The following is a 23,646-nucleotide window of genomic DNA, read 5'->3' as shown; positions in this document are numbered from 1 at the left end:
TCAATGGCCACTCTGCAGCTAATCAATTGGAAGTCACAGCCAGACTTTGCATAGCTTCTTACACCTCAGAATTCCAGACTAAATGTTTATCTCTAGTACAGGGGTGGGCAAACTATGGCCCACGGGCCACATCCGGCCCGTTGGTCATTTTAATACGGCCCGCCTCTGAAAAAAAAAATGGGGCCGGCCAAAAGAGACCCCGCACCGCGCGCCATAAAATCGCACACACAACACGGAGCTGGGCAGCCGCTTCCCTGGTGGCAGGGCCGAGGTCGCCGCCCAGGGAACGCCCACTGCTTTCCCTCCGCCCGGGCTCCGCTCAAGTGTCCAGCTGGGGCTGTCAGGAGTTGCTACCACGGGCACAGCTCGCACGGCTCCAGTCCCGCGTTGCCTTGGGAAGGGAAAGGCAAAACCAGGAGCCACTGAGCCTGTGCCTCCGGTGCCGCTGCTTCCATTGCAAAGCGCCACCATGGCTCTTCCTTTTTGCCTTTCCCTTCCCGAGGCAACGTGGGACTGGAGCGCGCGGAGCTGCGCCGGCGATAGCAACTCCTGACTCAGGGGGCCTCCGAGGGAGGGGAAGGAGGAGAAGAAGGTGGGGAAGGTGGGGGCAATTCCCAAAAAATCTTGTGCTGACCCGGCCCGTCTGTCAAATTTTAAAAGTCAATGTGGCCCCCGAGCCAAAAAGTTTGCCCACCCCTGCTCTAGTACAACCCTGAGAAAAGCCTAACCAATATTAAAAGAGCCCCCGGAAAACAAATTTACAAAGAAAGGAGTGGTCAAATGCTTGCTCTATCTTTTTAAAAGGATCTCTCTATCAAAAATGATATTTTCCAGGGAGAGAAGCCTTCTACAGGTTAAGGAATTTTATGAAACAAATTTAGAGAAAGCCAATTCCAAACATTTATTCTGCTGAAGCACTAGATTCTAAAAGCTAAGAATGTGGATTCATGCATCACAAATACCAAAGAAGTTACTCTGCCCCTGCTCCACAGATAAATACAGTAACAAGTGCATTCTTTTTTTAAGGCAAAAATGCATGTTATGTATTCTTTACATGCAAAAGTAGAAGGCTAAGAAAAAACAGTTCCTTTCATGTTGTTTTCTTGACCTTCTAAAATATAGTTTAAAATAATCTATCAATTCTAACTTTAAAATATTATTTTATAAAAAGCAAGTAAATCAAAGAAGACTGCTTGGAAACATTCAGTGCTTAAAAATGGACTGACCACTGATAACAGGGAGCATTTGACCAAACTGAATTGAACAATAAGGGAGGGTATACAGTGGTGGGATTCAAAACTTTTTATTACTGGTTCTGAGGGCATGGCTAGGTAGGCGTGCTAGGTGGACATGGCCACGAGACTGAGTTGGACATGACTTTTTTTTTTTGCTTTTTTGCAGCCACCCCACCCGTTTTTGGGGCCTTCTGGGCCTCAGGCAAGCCTCACTCCATTTTGGGGCCTTTTGCAGATGATATCAAGCTGACAGGAATACCCAACACTCCAGAAGATAAAGAAGAATCTTGACAGATTTGAACATTGGGCACTATCTAACAAAATGAAATTCAATGGTGTAAAAAATAAAGTTCTACATTTAGGCAAGAAAAACCAAATGTACAGATACAATATAGGTGGTACCTCACTCAGTAGTAGTAACTGTGAGAGGATCTTGGAGTCCTAGTGAAAAATCTCTTAAATATGAGCCAGCAGTGTGCTGCAGCTGCCAAAAAAGCCAACACAGTTCTAGGCTGAATTAACAGGGGGATAGAATCAAGATCACATGAAATGTTAATACCTCTTTACAATGCCTTGGTTAGATCACACTTGGAATACTGCAAGTTTTGGACACAATGTAAAAAAAGATGTCAAGACTCTAGAAAGAGTGCAGAGAAAGAAGAGCAGCAAAGATGATTAGGGAATTGAAGACTAAAAGAACAGTTGCTGGAATTCGGTATGTCTAGTTTAATGAAAAGAAGGACTAGGAGTGACATGATAGCAGTGTTTAATATCTCAGGGAAGGTGAGACACACAGAATAGCGCAAGTCACGCTATTCTCCAAAGCACCTGAGGGCAAGGCAAAAAAGCAATGGATGGAAACTAATCAAAGAGAGAAGCAACCTAGAACTAAGAAGGGGCATTGGTAGACTTACCAGTGAATGCCCTTCCTAGATACGCCGCGAGAGAGTCCAGCATTGGGTATAACTCCACCCTCTTATGACATTGAGCTGAGTCTGCCACTATAAAAAGCCAGCCTGTGCTGAGAGCCCCAGCTTTTCTGGCAAAGTGTCTTGACAACTAGGATTGTCTCTGGAATATAAGCAAACAGAATGAGCGTACAAATGCCCCCCTGCCCAAGAGTATTAGACCAGTCGGCCACAGGGTGGGGCTGGACTCTTTCTCAGTGTGTCTAGAAAGGACATTCACTGGTAAGTCTACCAACACCCCTTCTCTGTCACACTGCTTGAGAGTCCAGCATTGGGATATACCAAAGCCTGCATGCCCAAGGGAGGGAACCGGCTGGTCCTCTTAATCTGAACCCAGAATAATCTGCTGGAGTATCCTTCATCCAAATGCTGTTTGTGCAGATGCAAAAGAGTCCAGCTGGTAATGTCAGATGAACAGGGAAGATGAGGTCCATGTAGTGGCTCTACAAATTTCCTCGATCGGAGCCTGTGTGGCCCAAGCTGCCAAAGTTGCTGCGCTCCGGGTAGAGTGTGCAGTCAGTTTCTTGGGAGCTGGCAAGCCCAGAGTTTCATATGCAGTGGAAATGCATGCTTTGATCCACCTGCTTAACATGGGAGATGAGACCTTAGACCCCAAGGAAACAGGTTGAAAAGACACAAATATTGACTCAGTTTTGTGAAAGCGGGCAGTTCATTTGATATAAATCCTGAGTGCCCTTTTCACATCCAATGTGTGCCACTGATGTTCCAATACATGTTGGGGTTTGGGACAAAAGTCAGGGAGTACAATGTCTTGGGCCCTGTGAAACCAAGAGTTAATTTTTGGTACAAATGAAGGGTTGAGATGCAAAACCACACAGTTGTCATGAAACATACACAAATCTGGCCTCACTGAAAGAGCAGCTAATTCAGACACCCTCCTGGCTGATGTAATAACTACCAAGAAGGATACCTTGAGGTCAAAGGACAGAGACCCACTGTACATAAGAGCTCAAAAGGAGGGCCCAAGAGGGCTTGGAGAACATTAGGCAGGTCCCAAGTGGGATACCTATGTACAAAGGGTAGTCGCAGTTTTGAGGCTCCCTTCAGAAACCTGCAGAGTGATGGGTGGTGGGCGAGGGATGTGTACCTGTCCCATGAAATTACTGAAGCTAAGGCCTCCACCTACCTGTGGAAGGTGTTTGGCGCAGATCCCTTGTCCAGCCTGTCCTGGAGAAACTGTAGGACATCCAGAACAAATGCTAAAGTGGGGTCCTGGACCCTCTCAGAGCACCATTCACAGAATTTCTTCTAGGTGGCATCATAAAGTCAGGTTGTTGACTGCTTACATGAAGCCTGTATTGTGTTAATTATACTATCCGAAAGGTTGGCCTCCCTCAACATTTTCCACTCAATCACCATGCAGTCAGCTGGAACCTTGAGGTTCCAGATGCAGAAGGATCCCCTGACTGAGAGAGATCCACGAGGCCGGGATTTTCCAAGGTCACTGAACAGACAGGTTCACCAGGTCTGCAAACCAGGGCCTCCTGGGCCAATGTGGGGCCAGCAGAATCAGCTCTGCCTTTTCCTCCAACATCTTCTGAGTGACTGCTGGTATAATTGGAAGGGGGGGGAGCGAGGAGGAGACCTGGGGGCCATTTGCTCCAAAATGCATTGGTCCCCTCCACTCCCTGGGTTGGGAACCTGGAGAAAAACCTGTTTACCTGTGTATTCTGGGGAGTGGCAAAGAGGTCCACCTCTGGAGTTCTGAAAATGTGGGACAACTCTATGAACAGGGGAGGATGGAGTCTCCATTCCGACTTGAGTTCGATTTGAGTTCGACTCAACCAGTCTGCCTGGGAGTTGTTGACCCCCAAATATGATCTGCCTTGATCTGATATGATCTGACAGGAGGTTCCCTCTGCCCATCTTACCAGATGTTCCGCCTCCCTCATCAAAGCCCTGGATTTGGTCCCACCTGCTGACATGAGCTTTGGCTGCTATATTGTCTGTCATAACTAGCACATGAGACCCTGATGCTAGGTTCTGGAAACTTCTCAGGATGAGAAAGATGGCCCTGAGCTCCAGGAGGCTGATGGGAAGAGATCTGTCTAAAGAAGACCAGTGTGCTTGGGCCATCTGGCCCTGGGCATGCGCTCCCCAGCCGTGAAGGCTGGCATCCGTACTCACTACAATTCTGTCCCTCACCATAAAGGAATGACCCCTCGTGATGGTCTGGGACTGCCACCATCAAAAGGATCAAAGCACCTGTGGAGAAAGCAGTACACTGTGGGCAGAATGGTACTTTGGAAGGGGAGGAGGAACCATTGCAAGGTGCGTGCATGTAGGCGTGCACAATTCGATGCATGAGATCATCTTCCCAAGCAACTGGGACAGGAGGGAGAGTAGAATGGAGTGACTCGGTCAAATTCTGTTGATCAACTCTTTGATGCTGTCCTGTCGGTCCTGGGACAGGAAGACTTCGCAGCTAACTGTGTCGATGATGACCCCAAGGTGCAACAGTTGGGTCATTGGAGAAAGATGACTCTTGATCAGGTTGATGGAGAAACCATGCTCCTGCAAAACCTGCATTGTGATTTGAAGATCCTGTTCGGCTGCCTGATTGAATCAGAATGTGGTCCAGGTAGCATTGGACCATCACAGGTAAAGCTCCGAGGGCTGCCAATGCTGCCAAGACCTTAGTAAAGATCCGTGGTGCCAATGAAAGGCCAAATGGTAGGGCCCAGTATTGGTAGTGTTCACTGCAATAAGAAAAGCATAGGAACTGGAGGCCAAACTGGAATATGGAAGGCCAAACTGGAATATGGAAATAAGCCTCCATGAGGTCTATGGAAGAGAGATCGCCCTACCGGACGCTCTGAAGAATAGAATGTAGTGTCTGCATTCTAAACCGCCTGTATGAGATGAATTTGTTCAGGAGCTTGAGATCGAGCTCTTTACCCTCCAGAGGCCTTTGGCAGGACTAGAAGAGGCAGGACTAGAAGACCGACCTCTGCTGATCCAATGGAACCCTCTCAATGGCTCTGATGTCCATCAGGTGATGGATAGCCGAGTCCATCAGGGCCTGTTTAGATGTGTCTCAAGAGGTTGGACAGCTGACAAAGAAACTCGAGGCAAAGTCCCGATGATATTGTCCTGATGACCCAGGTGTCCATAGTTGATTCTTCCCATCTGGTTTTAAGAAAGGTCAAATGACCTCCAATGGGAGGGGAGTGAATGCAGTTATTTAGAGAACCTGAATGAATGACCTCCTCCCCCTCGAAAGGGCCACTTACCCGAGAACTGCTGTTGTTTGTGTTGGCAGACCTGCTGTTGTTACTGCCAAGGAGGGTACATTCTCTGATTACGACTGAAATGAGGGGTATTGTCCAGCCGGAAGTTTGAGGCCTGGAATATGTGGTGCATCAAAATTCTGACCTTTGGAGGAAGTTGACAGCACCTTCCTCTTGTCTCAGGTTTCCACCACATATGGTTCTAAAGCTGCTCCAAAGAGGTTTTCTCTAGAGCGAAGGGCTGCCGCCAACTTCCACTTACGTTTAGAGTCAGTCTGCCAGTTGCGCATCCAGAGAAGGCACCTGGCAGACACCGAAGAAGCCATTGCCTTTGAAGTGAGCTTAAAGTGGCATCGGAGGTGAATTCAGCTGCCACTATTATTTTGTTGAGGTTCTCGTAGGACCTGGCTTCGGCACTGGGAACTCTGTCCTGAAGCTGATGCAACCAGTGAATGGCAGACCTGGTAAAAAACAAGGCCACAGTGGAAGCTTTCAAGCTGCGGCCTTGTGTGTGCACTTCAGAGTTTGTTCCAATTTTTTGTCTTCCAGTCGTAAGACATCTTCCAGTTCTGTAGGTGTGCCTGAGGAAGCGAAGGTGGCTACCACTGGGGGATCTACAGCAGGTAGAGCTAATGTGTTGGCCGGGGAGGGACCCACATTAAAGAACCTCTTGTCCTGGGATGAAGGACGAGGCCCTGACAGGGGCTGTCACATTGGTCCTTAACTAAATCCAAGAACAACAACGGGGATGGGAGAACCTCATTTCGGACCACTGGTTTGGAGAATACTGTGTCTCCTTGGCCCGAGGGGCCAGCCTGTGGTTCTGGAGCCACCTCTTCTGGGCTTAACTGGGCTGTAACCACAGCCTTCTGTAGTAAGGGCTGAAACAAGAAGGGTTTAAAGACAGCCATAGTGGACAGCTGCTCTGGTTTAGTCTCCGCTTCGCTGGAGAGGAAGGGATCTTTAATTTTTCCCCCTCCTCCTCTGAGGAACTATCCTGTTCAGAATGGTATGAGGATCCCCTATCGTCCCTCCCAGGTAGAATGATGGGGGATATACCCGGGTTCTGATGTAGGAACTCCCTCCATAGAGGAGGGTTGCCCTGACAGAGAGAAGAAAGGATACTTGGGCCACTTCTCAGGGAGTGGAGGAGGTGCTGGAGACCCTCAGCGATGCCCTATCTGACTGCCACAGAGACTACAGTCTGGATGTCCTGGGGCCTGTTCTCCAGGGAAGGGCCTATAATTTGGGGCCCAGTTCCAGAACGGATAAAGCTTGCTTGCTCCCTATGCCTGTAGACTCCTGGGGCAAAGCCTGCTGAGGATTGGGTTTGGTCATGTTCCAAGTAGGTGGTCTGTAAGAGGGGCCTGACGAATTCAGGTCCTGGGGAAGGATCTCATCCTGCCTTTCAGGTGACCAGGCCTGTAGATGGCTAGCAGGGCTCCTGTCTGACCTCTCCATTCCTAATGATTGGTCGGTGTAGGCCATAGATTGTTCCTGTAAGTGCTGAACATTTTTTGTGAACTGTTTCTCTAAGGCTGCATGTCTTCATTTTTCTGCCCTAATTTCAGACTTGGAGGCCTTTTGAGGGGCAAGGGCCTTAATCCTGATCTTTGCTGTGGCCTCCCTGTTGGCTGAGCGGACTCATGGTCTTTTCCTCTTGAGAGTCCGTTTGGGAGCCTTTGAAGCCTGCATGTTCTGCATGCCTGATGGTCCTGGCTGGACCCAATTGGTTTCCATTGCTCAAGGAAAGAACACCAGAGGTGCTGTCAGCTCCGAGCTGGATGGCCAGGAGAGGATCATTGCCTTGGGGCCCATTAAAAATGGCGCCTGAAGGATCTTGATTGCAAAATGGCCACCAGCCATGAGGCGCAGAGCCTCAGAGGCCTTGTAGATATGAATCTCCTGGGGCCTCGCACTGGAATCTTAGTGTGGCAATTAGAATGGTCGGATTATTGCAGGAGATTGTTTCTCAATAGGACAGGGACGGTAGGCACGTTGGTGCACTTATGCACGCCCCCTACAGACCTCTTAGGAAAGGGGTGAGGTCAATAATAGACAGCCTAAGGGTAAAGTTTTGGGGGTTTGGGGAAGAAACCAAAGAGTCAGGTAGAGTATTCCAGACATTGACCACTCTGTTGCTGAAGTCGTATTTCCTGCAATCAAGTTTGGTGTGGTTAACCTTGAGTTTGTATGTATTGTGCACTCTTGTGTTGTTATGGTTGAAGCTGAAGTATTCATTGACAGGTAAGTCATTGCAATGTATGATTTTATATACCATACTTAGATCAGACCGAAGACAGCGTAATTCAAGGTTTTCTAGGTCTAGAATTTCAAGTCTGGTGGCATAAGGTATTCTACAATGAGTAGAGGAGTGGAGAACTCTTCTTGTGAAATATTTCTGGACTTTCTCAACTGTGCTAATATCAGATACATAATTGCGTTCCAGACTGATGAGCTGTATTCGAGTATTGGTCTAGCAAATGTTCTGTATGCTCTAGTTAGTAGTGTGATATTACCAGAGAAAAAGCTACGTAGGATTAAGTTAACAGCTCTTAATGCCTTTTTGGCTATGTAGTTACAGTGGGCTCTAGCACTTAGATCATTAGAGATGAGTATTCCAAGGTCCTTTACAGAGCTTGGATCATCAACAAGGTCTTGATTATTCAGCTTGTATTTTATTTTCTGATTTTTTTGCCAATATGTCAGACAGAGCATTTATTTGTTGAGATTTGAAGTTGCCATTTGTTTGACCATTCTGATACATAGTCAAGATCTTTTTGAAGGGTAGCAGTATTGTCTGTGGTATTGAACAGCTTTACATCATCAGCGAAGAGAACACAGTTGCTCTTAATATGATCACAGATCATGTTAATATATATATTAATATATTAATATACGTATTAATATATGAATATACATATACATATACATATACATATACATATACACATACAGATGCATATGCACATACACACACACACACACACACACACACACACATTGGAGAGTTCAAATCTGTCAAGATCTTTTTGGACCCTGAGCTTGTCTTCTGGGATGTTGGTTATCTCTGCCATGTCGTCTGCACATTTGATGAGTTCCCCTTCTATTCCCTCATCTAAGTAATTTATGAAGATATTGAAGAGCATTGGGCCTATGACAGAACTTTGTGGTAACCCACCTCTTCTTTCCTTCCATATAGTACCATTAACTGTGCCATTCTGGCTCGAGATGAAGTCCATATATTTTGGACTACATTTGTAGTCTAATATATACAAAGATAACTTCAGTGATTTATAAAATGGTTTATGATAAAGGCCTCGGGCAAAACTTCCGTGTATCCAAAATGTTAGCTTTCTTGATCCAAATGACTGAACTCTCAATTTGTGAGAATAGCAGCTGCATAAATTTAATAAATAAGAAAAGAATTTTAAAAGTTTGATTCATCATTACAGAAGTTATAGAAATTTAATAAAAATTACATTAAAGGCCCCATCATGATTAATCATCCAAAACTGATAATTCATTGTGTAAGTTCTCTGTACCTCTAATAATATTACTTGAAGCTTTGAGATACATCAATCTAATAGAAAGTCTACCAAAGACACATCATTATGGGAAACATGCCAATCAGTCTTTGGTTCATTTTTTCTTGCTAGCTGCTTAATTTTAGTAATGGTACTTCCTATGTAAATTTGTGCAGAATCTGTAGAGTGAAATGAAAAATGAATCTAAAAGAGCTACATGTGCCTACTATAAAAGTTTAATTAATTGGAAATCTTGCATTTGTGGAAATAAACTGGGCGTTGGTACTTACCTGACACGCCATTTCTAGTCGAGCTGCGTAGAGCATCCAGAGAATGGGAGGTGCTCTAGTCTTCACCAATTGCAGGCTGAGCTATAATTTGAGGAACGCTCCTCCCACCACGTGGCTTCTCCATGCATTCCCCAGTTTTTACGAAGACGAGAAGACAAACAACTATCCCCTCATCTTAACTATAAACAACACTTAACCACAAAAAAACAATATGAATAGTTGGCCGAAACAGGATTCCCCACCAGACGGACCAAATAGGGTGGGGCTGGATGCTCTACGCAGCTCGACTAGAAATGGCGTGTCAGGTAAGTACCAACGCCCATTCTCAATCGAGCTGCTCCGAGCATCCAGAGAGTGGGACATACCAAAGCATGGCCTGTCCTACGGGGACTCCGTCTGGTTCGGAGCATGTTCTGGATCTCTCACCACTTGCTGAAGGACTCGTCTGCCAAAGGAGGCTTCTGCCGAGGCAAAAACATCGATTTTATAATGGCAATTAAATGGAGATGGAGACGACCAGGTAGCCGCTCTGCAAATATCATGAATAGGAGCCTGAATAGCCCAGGCTGCAGAAGTAGCAGCACTCCTTGTAGAGTGAGCGGTTACTCCACAGGGAACAGGAAGCGCCTGTGACAAATAGGCCTTGGATATTGTAGCTCTAATCCAACGGCCAACAGTAGACGGGGAACTTTGCAGCCCAGCGTCTTTGGTTGAAAAGATAAAAACAAAGCCTCCGACCTCCTGATAGGCTGAGTGCGACTGATATAGATACGGAGCGCCCGTCTAACATCGAGAGTATGCCACTGCCTTTCTCTCTCTTGAGAAGGACTTGGACAAAAGTTAGGAAGGACAAGCTCCTGTGATCTGTGAAAGGCTGAGTTTATCTTGGGCATGAAGGAGGGATCTGGTCGCAGGACCACCCGATCAGCGTGGAAAATGCATAACTCCTTTCTAATGGATAGAGCTGCTATTTCAGATATCCGACGAGCCGATGTAATTGCCACAAAAAAAACCACCTTGAGCATGAGGAGTTGGAGTGACGTCTCTCTTAGAGGCTCAAAGGGGGGCTTAGTTAGCGCCGAGAGAACCTTGTTGAGGTCCCAGGTCGGGTATCTGTGAACTACTGGAGGGTGCAAATTAGTGGCACCTCTAAGAAAAGCTCTAATGCGAGGATGGTGGGAAAGCGGGCCAGACAGGTTGCCAGAGATAACCGTAGATAGGGCCGCCACCTGCCTTCTTAAAGTGTTGGGGGAAAGACCTTTGCCCAATCCTTCTTGTAAAAAGGCCAGAATTTGTGCGATTGATGGAGAGATCGGATTAATGTGTAACTTGTGGCACCCCTTACAAAATATGTTCCAGGTGGCACTGTATATGCGAGTGGTTGAAGGCCGCCTGGCTGCCAGAATAGTGTTGATGACCAGATCGGACATGCCCTGCTTCCTTAAACGGTCCCGCTCAACCTCCAAACAGTTAGCTGAAGCCATTGTGGATTCGGATGCTGAAGAGGTCCCTGGGACAGCGAAATCTTGACCGGTGGAAACCTCCAAGGAGGAGCCACTGACAGGTTGCGAAGGTCCGCAAACCAGGGCCTCCTGGGCCAATATGGGGCCACCAGAAGTTCCGCTTTCTCGAGGATTACCTTTTGGATCACCTTGGGCAGCAGCAGTAGGGGGGGAAAGCGTGAGCCCTGTGGGCCAAGGGCAATGCAGGGCATCGTGGTTCTTGGCCCCCTGGGTGGGGTACCGGGAGAAAAACCTTGGTGTCTGGGCATTGGATGGGGACGCAAACAGGTCCACTAGCGGAAACCCGAACCTCCCTGAGGCCTCCCGGAAAGGGGAGGGATGCAGACGCCATTCGGACTGGTCAGCGACGGTTCTGCTCAACCAGTCTGCCTGAACATTGGAGACCCCTGAGATGTGCTCTGCCTTTATGGATAGCAGATTGGCCTCCGCCCATCGACAGATCCGTTCGGCCTCTTTCATGAGTCTGATGGAGTGAGTGCCCCCCTGCCAGTTGATGTGGGCCTTGGTCGTAGTGTTGTCCGTCAAGACCAAGACGTGACGCCCTCGAACTTGAGGAAGAAAGGTGCGTAATGCCAGATATACTGCGTGGAGCTCTAACCAATTTATGCTGCAAGAGTGCTCGTTTACTGACCAGGTTCCTTGAGCTGACAGCGAACGAAGGTGGGCCCCCCAACCTGTTAGGCTGGCGTCTGTTGTGAGGGTGACTCTCTGGGGTTCTTTGAACGGATGCCCTTTGTTGGTAGTGGGTCTGGTCCACCAGAGTAACGAGGTGAGAACTTTTGGAGGGATCCTTACTACGAATCTTGAATTGCTCCTTCTTGAGCGTTGATAAGGTAGCAGGAACCATTGAAGGGACCTGGAATGAAATCGGGCCCAGGGAACAATGGATATACATGAGATCCTTTTCCCAAGCAATTTAGATAGGTCCAGCAATGAAGCTTTCTTTGCCCGCCTGATGGCCTTAATCGAATTTTGAATGCTAGCAAACCTTTCCGGGGAGAGGAAAACCTTCTCTCAACTGAATCAATCACCGCCCCTAAATGAACTATTCGAGTGGAAGGGGTAAGCTGGCTCTTTTCCCAATTTACAAGGAAACCATGATCCTGAAGTACTGAAAGAGTGGTTCTGGTGTCCCTCTCAGCTTGGCTTTGGGTTGGAGAAAGAATGAGAATGTCGTCAAGATAGCAGCAAATACGGACAGGGAGTTGTCTGAGGTGAGCTGCTAAGGCTGCCAAAACCTTGGTGAAGGTCCTGGGAGCCGAGGCTAACCCAAAGGGAAGGGCTACATATTGATAATGACAGCCATTGTAATAAAATCTCAGATATCTAGAAAAGGAGGGGTGAATGGGTATGTGAAGATATGCCTCAGAGAGGTCAATGGAAGTGAGCCAGTCTCCTTCCCTGGTGCCCTGTAGGATGGACTGAAGGGTATGCATTTTGAATTTATGATGAACAATATAACGATTGAGCCTTTTTTAAATCCAAAATGGGCCTCCAACCCCCAGAGTGCTTAGGGACTAGAAAAGGGGAGGGAATAGAATCCCTCTCCTTGTTGAGAAGGTGGCACGGGCTGTATGGCCTTAATATCCAACAGATGTTTAATGGCGGTCTCTAGGAGAGCATGCTTGGTATGATCCCTGGAATGGGAGAAACCATGAAGTGTTCGGGTGGAGTGACTTGGAACTGAAGGGAAAACCAAATTGGACCGTGTCTTTAACCCAAGCATCAGACGTAGATGCTTCCCACTGGCTCGCAAAGAATTTAAGGCGACCGCCAATGGGTAAGGGGCTGAAAACCTATCTTGGACGGCGGGAGTCTTACCTGCCGAACCCTGGAAGGGTCTTCTGTAACTACCCCCGGATCTGTCTCCCGAATCGCCCGGTCTCGATAGGCCGGGCGAAAGGTTGGAGATCTCTGATAACGGGGGAGAAGGGAGTTTGAAAGGGTACGGAAGGAGCCCCTTCGAAAGGGCTGAAAGGATCTGGACTCTTGCCTACGAAAAAGAGCCGGAAGAAATTTCTTTTTGTTCGGCTCTCCATCAACAATGGTTCCAGGGCCGGACCAAAAATTTATTTCCAGAGGTGGGAGCTGAGGCCAGTTTCGACTTGTTTTTAATGTCGGCCTGCCAATGCCTAAGCCAAAGCAGCCGTCGGGCCATAACATGAGAGGATATGGCCCGAGAGGAGAACTTCACCGAGTGAAAATTTGCATCGGCCGCAAACTCAGCTGCTGCTGTTAGTTTTGCAATATCTTGATGGGCCCTAGTGTTAGATGGAGGAACATGCTGCTTCAGCTGTTGAAGCCACCTAATAGATGACCTAGTAAAAAAGGATGAGGCGGTGGCAGACCGAATGGCCCAAGCATCAAACTGGTGCACCCGTCGCAGCGCCATCTCTGCTTTCTTGTCCTCCGGCCTTAAGGCTTCCAGAGCATCTGTGGGGTTAGACGAAGATGCCAGTCTGATAATAGGGTCATCCACCTCGGGGGTGTCTAGCATGGTGGAGAAGTCTGCGTCGAGATTAAAAAATCTCTTGTCCTGTCCTGAGGGGGTGGAGGGGAGACTGGAAGAGGCTAACTGTTTCGCCACTAGATCGGAGAAGATTGGAGGGACTGGCACAACTTCGGCCTCCACCGCTGGCTGCCTGAAAATGGCATCCTCTGGAGCCCCAGAGGCTGCTGGCAAGGAACCAGAAGATGGCTGGGGAGTTAGGCCTGAGATATTCTTTGCTTTGAACAGCAAGGACTTAAATAAATGAGGCTTGAACAGGCCTACAAGGGAGGGCTGGTCGGGGGAGATGCCCTCATCCTCCGACATGTCCCCTTCCAGCTGTTCCACTTCAGAAAAGGGCTCAGAATAATGGAGGGACCCCCTCTCTGACCCTTCCTCTGCCCCGTAGGGTGCAAAGGCCATTTCCTCTTCCTCGTCCTCCTCTTCCTCCCCTTCTGGGAAAGGAGGGTGCCCTTGGGAAGGTACCTGTCTGTGGAGAGTCACTGGTCTGGGTAGAGGTTCTCCGGAGGCAGAATCAATCTTGGGTGCCATTGCTTGAGAGGCTGTCTTGGACAACTGTTGCATACCTTCCGCGATCCCCTGGCGGATGGCAAGCTGCATCCATTCCTTAACGCTGTCAGGGATGATGCTAGTTGAAGGGTCTTCTGGGCGTAGGCCAGCAGCGGTTGGGGTGAAAGTCTCCTCTGGAGTTCGAGTGGCCCGGGGGCTCTGGACAGGTGTGTTGTGCCTGGAGAGAGAAGGTTGTTCTGGCAAAGGGGGAGGTTGGTTAGAGGTAGAGGGAATAGAAGCTGGAATTACAGAATGAGAGTCCCTGGAGCGCCTATCAAACTCCTTTTCCAGAGCTCTGTGGCGCCTCAGGGCATCCCTTTCAGAGGCTGTGGTAGGTTCCTTGGCCCTTTTGCGCAGATGGTGAGTTTTAGACTTAGCCTTTAGGGAAGGCCCTCTGGGATTTTCCTCTGCCATTATAACCAAAAAGTAGAAACAAGGTATATTGAATATGAAGGCGGTTGGCACGCCTAGGAATGCGGTCCACAATGGGAGCCGGGTATCCTACAGTTGAGCCACGTCCCCCTTTTGGAAATTTTTTAGATATATTTATTTATTTATTTATGATTTATTTATTTATTTATTTATTTTTGGGAAAAGGAAAAAAACACCTCTAAGGGTATACAATAAAAAACTGCACCAAATGACCAAAAAAGGAACTAAATTATTAATAAAATATAAATGGTTTGGTTTTTTTTTTCTTTTTTTTTTTAAATAGGGAAAAATTAAGATGAGAAAACTATCTCTAAACAACCAAATTTAACCAAATGAACGCTGAGGCCAAACTTAAAACATGAAAAAATATACCAGGAAAGAAATTGTAAAGGCCTCTGAGGCTGCCTCCCAACAACCTGGGAAGTAGGTGCCTGTCTTCGCCTCTGAGCAGGCTGCAGAATGCCAACAATTAAAATGGGGCAACAGGGCACAAGGCCACAACACCCCTTCTAAAATAAAAGCTCCCACAGGCCTGTAGGGCCTGCTATGGGACTCTATCAACTTTGCAGCAATTTGAGCCTGGACAAAATGGCGCCCGCCACGAGGCACACCTAAAAATGGCTACCGGGCTGGAAGCAGGGCTCAGAGACGGAATAGCCCTAAGAAAAAGGCTAGGAAAAGGCATTCGTGGGGGGAAGACACAACGCGTGCTAGGAGAGCACGATAGCAAGCCTCTGCTTAAAAGCAGGAACAGCTTGAAAAGGCAGGAAAGAGGGAAGGGGGGGTGGGGGGAGCAAAGGCTCTAAAACCCCTCTATCTCCCCCCTGAGGGGCAAAACTTCGCTCCTTTACACACAACTAAAACTCAAAAGCGCAGGGACCAAGGAAAGAAGCCAAAAACGAAACGATCAAACCTGAAAGTGAAACAGAAATCCTGAAACGGCCAAGAAGAATGATCTATAGCTGCCTGTCTCTTGTGAGGCTGAGCTAAAAACTGGGGAACGCATGGAGAAGCCACGTGGTGGGAGGAGCGTTCCTCAAATTATAGCTCAGCCTGCAATTGGTGAAGACTAGAGCACCTCCCACTCTCTGGATGCTCGGAGCAGCTCGATTGAGAATAAACATGTTAGCATCAATAAACAAAGCTTACACATCATTACCTTTCAGCACAGAGTAGCCTCAGGCAACATCACAGAATAAAATTGCCATTCTATCACAAAGAAGCCTTTATGTACTTTCAAAAAATAGCTCTGAAGGAAAAGCTGCCTTGTTATTCCATGTCATTGACTGCTCTACCTAGTAAACTGGAAGACAAGTTATAAAAATCAATTGCTATTGTTTATCATTCTAGCATACATTAAATTACTGGCATCTGTCAACCATCAAATAAAACCACACCAATGTGTAATATAGTAGAAAAACACTTCATAGTTTATCCCAAATAATTAACTACTAGAGGGTGGATAGCTTGGAGACTCCAATTTTATAGACCATTTAGTTTTTAACCCAATGCAAAGTAAAATTTCAGTATGATGTATTCCTAACTTAACTTTGTCTCTATCTATTCCTCCTCCATAGAATGCAAAAAATGAACAAATGAAGGTTTTAAAATGTTAAACTATTTGATATTAAATTTGGCATGCTTGCCCATTCTTAATAAAGACAAGCTCTTTAAGAAGAAGAAGATGGATGGGATGGATGAAGTGTTCTGTGTATATACAAGATATGCAATGAGAAACAGACTACCAAGAGAAGTTCATATCAAATTCACTAAAAAGATTATTAAGACACAGATACTGCAGGTGGCAAGAAAGAAAACTTTAAAGTACAAAGATAAAGAAATAGTGGTGCTGAAACAGGAACCAAGAAGAGTAAGAGAGATGAGAAGAGAATATTTATTTTTGACCAAAGAGTTACTTAAAAGAGGACTAAATTACAGGAGGCTGATGCCAGAAGGCCTCTTGTTCACCTGGCAGGAACAAAGACACAGACTTGACACAGCTGAAAAAGCTGAGCTATTCTACTTGGAATATTTTAGAAGAAAGGAGGAAGAAGCTAGAAAGGAAGAGTCACTAATTAAATTCCAAGAGGAGCCTATAGCAGTAATTGAAAAAGAGAAAGAAGAAAGTGCAGTAGGTGGTGTACCCAGAGAGCAACAAGAATTAAGACCTACTAGAGCAATAAAAACCCCTCACAAAGCCTAACATGGATGAAAGAAAATTGATTACGATTAACACAAGCGGTCTTAATTTGGCTACTAAAAAAAGGAAAATAATCCATAAATTAGAGAAATTAAAATATGATAGAATTTGCTTCAAGAAGAACATATTAAAAAAACAACATGAATATATAGTGAAACAAAAAAAATTAGGGAAACTATTTACATTGCTGGCACAAACTAAAAAAAGAGGTGGGGTTTTATATATTAAAGACACAATTTTGGCAGAATTAACTTACACAGATGACGATGGAAGGATTTTGATGGTGGAAATAATGGACAATAATGTTAAAACACTTTTAATTGCAATTTATACTCCGAATGATAACCAAGAAGAATTTTACAGGAAATTACATATGAAAATAATTGAATTGGACTATGTTAATATTTGTATGATGGGAGATCTTAATGGAATAGTTAATGATTGGTTGGACTACAAAACGCAGAAATCAACAAAGAAAGCTAGAAAGATATTACCAAAATCCTTCTTTCGAATAACAGAAGAATTCAACTTAAAAGATGCATGGAGAGAGAGAAATGTGGAGAGTAAGCAATACACTTTTTACTCAAACAGACATGCTTCATGGTCTAGAATAGACATGATATGAACTACTGGCTAACATACAAGAGATTGAAATAGAAACAAGCACTTGGGCAGATCATAACCCAGTGACAGTTACTTGGAAAGGATACAAGAGGAGATCCAGATGGACCTTAAATAATACAATATTAAAAGAAAAAGACTTTAAACAGAAAATAGAGAAAGAACTTGCTTTCTTCTTTAAAGAAAATAGAAAAGAGGATACATCTCTATAGAACCTCTGGGACACGCTGAAGGCCTGCACAAGAGGCTTGATAACAGACTATAGAAGGAAAAGAAATATAAAACAGAAAAAGACTTTTAAAACACTGGAGGATGATTATAAAAAATTGGAAAAAGATTTACAGAAGTCCCCGCAAAAAAAAGATATTAAAAATAAAATGGATATAATTAAACATAAAATGGGACTAAACGGAAAAAGAGGAACTAGCACAAAAAATTAAAAATGCTAAACAGAATTACTTTGAAGATGCAAATAAACCAGGCAGATGGCTCACCTATAAACTGAGAAAGGAGAGAGAATCAAGAAGGATTAGCCAACTAATAAATGAAGAAGGACATACATACTATGGAAATGAGGAGAAGAAAAAAATTATACAAGATTACTATGGGAAATTGTATTTTCAAGAGAATATTCAAGAAGAAAAAGTTAAGCAATATTTACAAAAAGCGAATTTACCTCAGATACTTAAAGATACTGAAGCAATGCTAGAAGGGAATATAACAATGATGGAATTAACAGAAGCCTTAAAAAACATAATGTTGGAAAAGTACCAGGTCCAGAATTATACCAGCGGAATTATACAAGACTTTTCAGGAAATACTGAATCTTTACCTATTAGAAGTTATGAATGAAGTTATGTTAAAGAAAAGAATACCCAAAACATGGATAGAAGCATATATTACACTTATACCAAAGGAGGAGACAGACCTGCAGCAAGTTAAAAATTATAGACCTATATCCCTATTAAATTCAGACTATAAAATTTTTGCTTCAATCTTGGCAGAAAGACTAAAAAGATACTTAAATAATTTTATTCATGCTGATCAAAATGGATTCCTGCCAAAGAGACAAATCAAAGACAATGTGAGAATTATTTTGGATACTCTGGAATACCATGAGGCACCATCCTGAGAAGTAAATGGCTTGATGTTTTTAGATGCACAAAAAGCCTTTGACAATGTGAGTTGGAAATTTATGTTATTGCAATTGGAACAAATGGGCTTTGGTAAAAAAAAATCATTCAAGCCATTGAAACAATATACTACGAACAAACTGCAAAAGTTATGGTAAATGGAGAACTAACAGAATCTATAGATATAAGAAAAGGGACAAGGCAAGGTTGTCCACTGTCGCCCCTGCTGTTTGTGTTAACATTGAAAGTATTGAATAGGAATATTAGAGAAGATAATATTAGAGAAGAAATAAAAGGAATGAAAATCCAAAAGGAAGAGTATATATTAAAAGACCCATTGGAAACAGCACCTAAATTAATAGAAAAAATAGAAGAATATGGAAAAGTAACAGGTTTGAAAATAAACAAAGATAAAACAAAGATATTAACAAAGAATATGTTAGTAAGACAAAAGAAAGAGTTGGAAGAAGTTTTAGAAATACAGTCACAAACAAGGTTAAGTATTTAGGGATATACATTACACCAAGATGTAGTACATTGAAGGAGGATAATTATCTTAAACTCAAACAGCAGATTGAGATAGATTTGACAAAATGGGAAACTTACAATTATAATTGAATGGGAGAATATCTACAATTAAGATGAATGTATTGCCTAGAATTTTATATTTATTCCAGACAATTCCAATCTGACTAGGGAAAGAGTTTTTTGAAAATTTAAATAGAATTGTGCTGAAATATATTTGGCAGGGCAAAAAAGCAAGAATAAAATTAAAATTGTTACAAGATGCAAGAATAAGAAGGTTTGCCTTGCCTAACTGGGAGTTGTATTACCAAGCAACAAATTTGATGTGAGTAGAGGAATGGATAACATTAAGGAACAATAGACTATTGATCTTAGAAGGGCATGACTTTCTGTTGGGATGGCATGTCTTCCTTTGGTATAAGGGAACTAAAACAGAGGGGTATTTTTGAAGACATATTCAAGAGGCATTGTTTTGGAATTGGGAGAAGATAAAAAGACAAAATTATTTAAAAATTCCATTATGGATATCTACTATTGAAGCTTTTTCTTATCCAATAATATATAAAAAGGAACAAACCGTGGTGGGATATTGTGAGATATTGAATGAAAAGGGTGAACTTAAATCTATGCAAGCATTGGAAAGAACAAGGTGTAAAAATGAACTGGTTTTCATATTTTGCAAATACAATCCAGATTTGATAAAGATGTTAAACACAGAAGGTATTTATGATAAGTTGACAGATTTGGATAAAATTTTGATGGGTACTGATGAAAAAGGAAATTAAAAAACTTTATGGACACTTATTAGAAATGATGATAGCTTGGGGGAAAATTTTGGATATGGGATTGATTTAGAAAAATGGAAAAGATTGTGGTCTCAAAATTATAAAATGACAATGTCAACTGTATAAGATGTTTTACAGGTGGCACATACCCCCAACGAGAATTGTGAGAATATTTAAGAACAAATCGGATAAATGGTAGAAATGTCATCAGATACCTGGTTCATATTACTATATGTGGTGCTCATGCTCATGCTCAGACGCAAAGAAATATTGGACTAAAATCCACACATGGTTGGAACAAAGAGTTGAAATATTTGATTATAAATGTATTAACAGTGGCTAGGATTGTATTGGCTAAGAATGGGAAAAATGATAAAATACCTATGTAGGAGGAAGTTATTAAGAAAATTATGGACTGTGCTGAAATTAGTAAATTGACATTTAAAATTAGAGAACAAGAAGATAAACAATTTTATATGATATGGGATTTGTTTTATCAATGGTTGGACAAAAAAGCATGGTAATGTAATTGACTAGATAATTCTGTGATAGAAATTTAATAGATTGATATAAAACATAATATAGACATATATAACCATTGGCTGAAAGTATAACATAAATTTTAAGATAAAACTTGGAACATCTCGTATAAAATGATGGAATAAATACTGCAGTTTAGTCATGGATGATTAATAACTGATAAATATATAAGCATATGTTAGTTTCACAATGTGAAAACTGGTATAAACTGTGAGTAAATGACTACAAAAGGATAGCACAAAAGATTTGTAACCAACTGGCACACTGTATGTATATAAAATGGAAGATGGCTTTATGTTTTTATGTTTTGTATGTGTATGTCTGTTTTTAAAAATAAAAGTTCTTTTTTTTTTAAAAAAAAGACTCAATTCAGATTAGAAAGGAAATTAGGAAATAGTGATTTGAATGTAAAGAAAATGCTATCTCCCCTGGTACCATTGACCAAGATTTTCTGGACAAATAGCAATTCCATCTTTTGGGACATTAATTTAAATGCCACAAATATCCCACTGCCAATTCTTCCACAACTTCCAGATATTGGATCAATGCTTCAATAGTGTTTACAGCTCAGCCAAAGATGACAAGCTAACACCCCTCTATAAATCAATGGGAGACCTCTCCCAATAACTTCTTACATATGTTAAACAGTAGTGGGCAGAGGAGGCATTAAGAACTCAAGAATAACATGTAAATTAATAGATTTTTTTAGTTCTCTTTCCTCTGTTAAAGATAAAAGAGGACTAAAAAGTCTATCAATTTACGTGTTAATAATTTCCAATCCTTAAATGATATACATTCCTTACAATGTTTTCTTTTAAATTTTATTTTTTTAAAAACAAGAAAATTTTATATCTAAATTAGGACTTGCATTAAACCACAAGTTTATATTTTTTTAAAAGCCTCGTTCTTATTAATATGTGGTAGGAAGCAGAAAATTGAAAGATAACTAAAGCATTGGGTACTGTCATTGTGTTTTAAGCTGGGAGTATGAAAGATTCTTTTTCTGGGCTCTCTTACCCCACATCACTAAACTAAAGAAAATCCACAAAAAATGTCCACACATAAGACAAACATAACAATACTGAAACATGTTTACACTTAAATAATGCCACCCAAAGTTACTCTAAGATGAGAATACCAAATAATAATTTATAATTTAAAAGTAAAATCTCCCTTGAGTCAAGTTAGCAGTATGACATTGCCACTGCTTTCTTCCAGAATTTTTCAGAAACATTTTGACACTCCACTTCAAACTATATCACTAGTATTTCCTATATTTCTCCTATCCCAGTAGGACTGACCCTACTTAGCTTTTTAAAGATTAATCAAGGTTGGCTAAGAACTGGAGCTTAAAGAGCTTAAAGACAAAAGACCAAAATAGTTTTCCGTAAGTAAGAAACCTAACAACTGAAAAAGAGAAAATAATTTTTATGCCCAACAACTTTTCAAACAGAAACCACCACCCAAGACTAGGCACGCATGTCCTTAACTACCTCAATTCCAACTACTGCTGGCCTTAAATGCAAGCTACTCAATGCAAGAAGTCTTGTGAATAAAATACCTGAATTTCTCCTCTTACTAAATATGGCTAAATTCAACATCATATTTGTCTGTGAAACATGGCTCAACGCTTCTCTCCCTGACTCCATTACCACAGTAAGAGACTATCATGTTTACCGATCAGATCGTTAAATTCGTAGAAGAGCTGGTGTTGCTGTCTTCTATAAAAAGTCCTTACATCTAAAAAACATCCAAGTTACCCAGGAGCTTGCTCTTCCTGAAACCATCATCTGTGAACTATCCTTAAATATCACATTTTGATTCTTACTATATTACAGAGCACCTGATTATGACATCAAACATGTAAACAAGCTAAATTCACTACTAACATGGGCAACATCCTGCCCACACACTTTTATTTTTCTTGGTGACTTCAATCTACCTCATATTAACTTGACCCTAAATGAATGTACAACTGAACCCATACATGCAACCATCTACAATGCTGTTACAAATCTGGGACTGGAACAACTAGTAACCAACAATACTAGACTTAACAACTGCCTCGATTTCATCTTCTGCAATAGTTTGAATTTAATTTACGGAATACAAACTAAAGAACACTTTTCCAACAGTGATCACAGTATGATTGACTTTTGTCTCAACATATGTCCACACAAAAATCATTACAACAATGTAATCCCCAATTATAACTTCAAAAAAGGCAACTATGATCTTATAGATAACGATCTCTCATCCCTTAATTGGCAATTTCTATTCTCTGGATGCAATACTGTAGAAGACCATTACAACATATTTTTACTTGAAGTCAAACGAATCATCAAACTATATGTACCAACAACTTCCAAACAAAAAAAAACCAGATTACCCATAACAATAAGGAAACTTCAATCCAAAAAGAGATCACTTTGGCGGAAAAACAAATCTGGTCACATTGCCAACTTCAAAAGCCGATACAAAAATTTATGCCACCAGAAAAAAACTGAATGCACCAATTATCATATTAAACACCAATTCTACGCACCAATTCCACCCGTGCTTTCTACAATTTTGTAAACAACAAACTAAAAGACTCAAGGTCCATCCCACCCGATAGGACCTAATGGTAAAGACTGCAATGACGACACCATTAAAGCCAACCTCTTTAACACATTCTTTGGCTCAGTATTTGTAAACAGCAATGGATCATGCCCAATATTTCCTCGTCGAACCACAGACAACTACAATGATCTAATACATATCAATTTTACAGAAGACATTGTTGAAAAAGCACTATGCAATCTAAAGCCATCTCTATCTATTGGAGCAGACAGAATATGTGCCTACTTCTTAAAAAAGCTTCCCACTGCCATAGCCAAACCTCTAAGCATAATCTTTGAAAAATCTTTCAGGACCAGCTCCTTGCCAAAACTATGGTCACAAGCCACGGTCATCCCCATCTTCATAAAGGGAGACCCCAGCCTAGTTGAAAATTACAGACCAATCTCCTTATGCTGCGTCACCTGTAAAGTCATGGAATCAATTATTAACCAATCCATTATCCTCCACTTAGAGACAAACAACCTACTCTCCAATAAACAATTTGGTTTCAGAAAAAAACTATCCTATAATCTGCAACTCTTACACTGCAAAAACATATGGACTACACAACTCGATCATGGCAAAACAATCAACGCAATCTACATAGACTTGTGTAAAGCCTTTGATTCAGTGGTACATGACAAACTACTCCTAAAACTAAAATCTTACGGTGTCTCTGGACACCTGCATAACTGGATAGAAGCATTCCTGTCAAACAGACAACAAATGGTCAAAATTGGGAGTGTCCTATCAAATTCTGTACCTGTCAATAGTGGTGTCCCCCAAGGCAGTGTTCTAGGACCAACTCTCTTCATACTCTACATAAATGACTCTGTGATCATATTAAGAGCAACTGCGTTCTCTTCGCTAATGATGTAATGCTGTTCAATACTATAGACAATACTGCTACCCTTCAAAAAGATCTTGACTAAGGAACTTCCGGTTTGGGTTTCTTCA

This window comes from Pseudonaja textilis, chromosome Z (assembly GCF_049901715.1).
Source record: "Pseudonaja textilis isolate UNSWEBS1 chromosome Z, rPseTex1.2, whole genome shotgun sequence".
NCBI lineage: Eukaryota > Metazoa > Chordata > Lepidosauria > Squamata > Elapidae > Pseudonaja > Pseudonaja textilis.
Note: the sequence above shows the minus strand (reverse complement) of the source record.